The 5,000-nt window shown below is 36.4% G+C and overlaps 1 protein-coding gene across 10 annotated transcripts in view; it reads left to right on the top strand.

The window, feature by feature from the left end:
* dgki (diacylglycerol kinase, iota) overlaps positions 1 to 5,000 on the top strand; it is a 55,868-nt gene that overhangs the window by 2,159 nt on the left and 48,709 nt on the right. The window contains exon 1 of one of the 10 annotated variants that reach the window (XM_056424769.1): positions 943 to 1,010. The exons of the other annotated variants lie outside the window; for them this stretch is intronic. The gene's annotated coding sequence lies outside the window, so the exon portion shown is untranslated. Of the gene's footprint in view, positions 1 to 942; positions 1,011 to 5,000 lie in introns of those variants that run through there. 10 annotated transcript variants of the gene reach the window in all.

The following is a 5,000-nucleotide window of genomic DNA, read 5'->3' as shown; positions in this document are numbered from 1 at the left end:
TGAGAACATGTTAGGCTTTAAAAGAAAAAGAAAAAGATGCTCTTTATTTTCTTAATCGGTGGTTCACGGTCGTGGTTTCGGGCTGTTAGACATTTACCCCAAAATGTATAAATGACTTTTTACGTAGAAATCGGAGGCCTCTACTGGCTCGATAGCGCCCCCTAATGGTGAAAACGTCGGCGGGGATGATATGTGTCCCCACATATCGCCTCTGTTCCCGTGTCATTTTGTTCTGGAAACCCCCGGTCGGATCGCTTTCGTTTGGAAAGACAACATTTGGCAGCCATTGTTTGCTGTTCTCTAAAAAGTTTTATATATATTTATATATATTCTGGAGGACGACACAAGAAGAACATTTGGCCGTTTAACGACAAAGTGCAGCCTCACTTATCTTTTCACCACTCCAGAGAAAAAGACCGTATTCCTGAACGCAGTCATGTCTTTAATTATGTGAAATGAGTCTTCTTTCTCCCTGCCCTTCTCTCCCATACGTCACAACTGCAGCGTGTCATGCTGCCGTTTTGACCTTTGACCTTCATCGGCCATGTGGAGGAAATGGCATGAGCCGGTCACGGAAAGAGAGGTTCTTAATAAGGTAGTTTGCGGACCTTTTGAAGGGGCCAGTGCCAAGGGTTGAATCACCTTATGTGGCAATATGAAAGAGAAATTATGGCGTTGAACATCAAAGCTAATGTGTGTGTGTGTGTGGTATGATGTGATTATGGCAGCGTAAGGCACGTGTAACCTATCTGGCAGTCATTCGTCACACTTTGTCTGTGTGTGTGTTCTCAGAATACTGTCCCTCCTTTTATCTATTCTTAGACGCCTGCATGACTGTCAGAAAGAGTGTGTGTGTGTGTGTGTGTGTGTGTGTGTGTGGACGCCGAGTTAGCCTGTAAGACATCACTGCAGTGAGCTAGTCGGTGGACCAGCTGGACGCCCGATCTGTGAGAGAGAGAGAGCGCCAGTGAGTCAGAGGGTTGTTTCTTCACTTCCTGTCCAGTCAGCTGGTAAGCAGTGAATTTGTACATTTTTGTTTTTGGGGCCGATCAAGCTGTCGAGATAGAGAGAAAATCGAATGCAGCTCCTTCATCCTCAGCGCCTTTTATACACTCGCCATTCCTGATGCTTCTTTCTCAAGTCCTGACGTGCGTCGACACGTCTGCAACGTTTAAAACCTCACGGGAACGCCCTGTCACCGAGGTCGCAAATATGCCAAGATATCAGACTCAGATGGTAGATACGATGATATATAAATATATATATATATACACATTTATTTAAGTATATATATATGTATTTATATGTCTATATTTTAGTTTATACATATATATACATATACTTTATTCATATATATATACATTTATATATATATATATATATATTTATAAATCTATATATATATATATATTTATTTTAGTATATATATATTTATTTATATATATTTATATAAATATATTTATGTATATTATATATATATACATTTATTTAAGTATATATATATATATGTATATATACATATTTATTTTAGTATATATATATTTATTTATATAAATATATATATATATATACTAAGATTAAACTTTACTGGATGTGTGAGCCAATAATGGGCTACATCCTGCTAATGGGGCTGCAGATTGCAGTGTGCTCCTGTGTTTCTGAGTGTGTGTGGGTGCGGGTGCGTGTGTGTGTGTGCGTGCGTGTGTCATCACAAAGAACAGCACCCGATTTGCAAAATCGAAGCCGCTGTGCAACGAAATGAATTTCCGGCGTTCATGCATGAAAAGTGACTGAACAGATTGATGGATTATCAAAGCGATTGATCGACGGTTCATCTTAGACTATTGGTTCTTTTTTAATGGACTAATCAATTCAGTTGCTGATCAACAAGCGGGCGCCGATTCAATTTATTATGTTCACATGAACTTTGCTTTAACCCTTGTGTTGCCTTAGGGTCATTTTGACCCGAATCAATATTACACCCTCCCCCTGCTTTAGGATTAATTTGATGTCGGTGTTCTTTCGGTAGTCAACAAACAAACATAAAGTGCCTCACACTTAAACTTGGAAAACAATATTAATTCTAATAATTTTCTGGAGGTTTTAATTGCTGGCGTCAAATTGAACCCAAAGGGTAAAATATGTTAGTAAATATAAAGGTAACAGGAGGGTGAAACATTGAATCGGGTCATATTGACCCAAAGGCGGGGGGAGGGTGTAATATTGATTCGGGTCAAAATGACCCTAAGGCAACACAAGGGTTAAAGTGATGAAACAAGACATACATTTGTAAAAATTATTTTATATAATAAAAGGCGGACCTGTGATATATATTAATGTCCTTTGATTTATTATAAAATTATATATATATATCGCCCCACTCGTACCGGAAATCCCGTCATGATATTAAATAAGAATATATTTCAGAACAAGATAATATCTAAAATACTCAAATGGACATTTAAATACACACGAAAAATGTAGAAAGTAACTCTATACATTAATTTGATAGCTTTTAAATGCATTTTGGTTATAAACAAAAACTGTATTTCTTTGTAAAGATGTCATTGCATGATTTATATACTGTATATATATATATATTTATTTATTTATATATGTATTTATATTTATTTATTCATATATGTATTTATATATATTTATTTTATATAAATATATATTTATATATTTATTTATTTAATACATATATATATAAATAAATAATGTGTATATATCTTTTCTTTTTTATTATTTGAAATTATTATTTATATTTATTTATATATATCTTTTTATTATTTTTAATTATTATTATTTTCTCTGGATGATATACAGGACTGTCTCAGAAAATTAGAATATTGTGATGAAGTTCTTTATTTTCTGTAATGCAATTAAAAAAACAAAAATGTCATGCATTCTGGATTCATTACAAATCAACTGAAATATTGCAAGCCTTTTATTCTTTTAATATTGCTGATTATGGCTTACAGATTAAGAAAACTCAAATATCCTATCTCTAAATATTAGAATATCATGAAAAAGTATACTAGTAGGGTATTAAACAAATCACTTGAATTGTCTAATTAACTCGAAACACCTGCAAGGGTTTCCTGAGCCTTGACAAACACTCAGCTGTTATAAATCTTTTTTTTAACTTGGTCTGAGGAAATATTAAAATTTTATGAGATAGGATTTTAGAGTTTTCTTAAGCTGTAAGCCATAATCAGCAATATTAAAAGAATAAAAGGCTTGCAATATTTCAGTTGATTTGTAATGAATCCAGAATGCATGACATTTTTGTTTTTTTAATTGCATTACAGAAAATAAAGAACTTTATCACAATATTCTAATTTTCTGAGACAGTCCTGTACATGTTATATTGAATTATTTCATATCTTTTGTTTTGTATATTATGGTTTCCACGTCTTCTCGGCCACACGGGACGATATGCAGTGGGGGACGAGGGGGAAGAAGGATGGGGGGGGGGGGGCACATGAAGAGAGGCGGAACATGAAAAGATGTGAATGTATGTGATACACCGTGAACCACCTGCAGGGTAAACAGAGATCAAAGGCCTCTCATCCTCTGATGCTGAACTCTCTGAGCCGCTTTCAATTAGGCCGAAAACACAGAGAGGAAAAAGATGGAGGGACAAAGTGAAAAGATACGCAGGAAACAAAGAGGGGCGACATGGTTGGACTGTTGCTGGAGCAATGAAAGCTCTGACAACAAACTGAGAACTCGCATGACCTTCAGGCGTTAGAATAAAGCATCGGAGATCGCAAATGTACTTTTAATTTTAATGTAAGTTTAACATAATTTGTTTTTCCTCAACTGTTTGACGTCTTCACGGAAAAATGCTTTAATTCTGTTGCTCTGGAACAATATTTGCATTTCACAAAATATGTATATATATATATAAATAAATATAATATATATATACATTTAATATATATATACATTTAATATATATATACATTTAATATATATATACATATAATATATATATACATATATATATATATAATATATATATCCACATAATATTATATATATTTTAATGATTCTTTGTGCTTGAAGTGTTCATCAGAGCGTCGCTGTGTTCCTTCATCAGATTGGTGCTGCTACCTTCAGGCTCTTAAAGGAGTTCAGGAATTTTAAAACTTGCGATCAGAGTTATAAGTTCTTTCGAGAGAGAGAGAGAGAGAGAGAGAGAGAGAGAGAGAGAGAGAGAGAGAGAGAGAGAGAGAGAGAGAGAGAGAGAGAGAGAGAGAGAGAGAGAGAGAGAGAGAGAGAGAGAGGTGCATATAATAATTGTCTAACGGAGCAATGCATCACAGCGCTGCACAATAGTAATTAGGAGGCCAATGCAGAAATATATATATATAATGCAGTTTGCTATAATCCAGTCAAATATCCCCAAAATTGGCCCCAATGCGTGGACGCCTCATGGTCTCCAGATGACAAAATGCATCTTGGGTAATGACACGGTGTTTCATCGGGTTGTGATTATGTAATCCCCCTCTAACAATAACATATGAGATTAAATACGTGTGTTTGTTTGCATTGATATCACTTTTCTTTTTTACCCCCCCCCCCCCCCCCCCCCCGCCACACACACACACACACACCCTCACTAAAGTGTATTGAATCATATAAATCAATAAGGACTGAGAGCTTTCCCCTGAATGCATCTGCATGGCACCGTGTGGGAGGAGCTGCTGCCCGGCGCTGCATGCGGCCGGCGTGGGAGTGGCTTCTGCGGTTCTGTTGCTCGCTCCGCGTTACATGCGGTGGAACGCTTGGCTCCGAGTCCGGGCCGCTTAAAGACGCTCATGAATCTTTCAGCGGACGATCAGAGCACCGATTGTTGATGAAATACAAGGCTGGCTGACACAGTTCTCCCCTCTCTGGTCTCATGCTCGGGATGGATGAACAGATATGGACATGCATATTTATGAGACACTTTTCCTGTTAGAAAGAGGAGGAGAGGAAGCAGTTTGGAT

Source organism: Pseudoliparis swirei, chromosome 10 (genome assembly GCF_029220125.1).
Source record: "Pseudoliparis swirei isolate HS2019 ecotype Mariana Trench chromosome 10, NWPU_hadal_v1, whole genome shotgun sequence".
NCBI classification, from domain to species: domain Eukaryota; kingdom Metazoa; phylum Chordata; class Actinopteri; order Perciformes; family Liparidae; genus Pseudoliparis; species Pseudoliparis swirei.
Note: the sequence above shows the minus strand (reverse complement) of the source record. Positions and strands in the feature narration are given on the sequence as shown.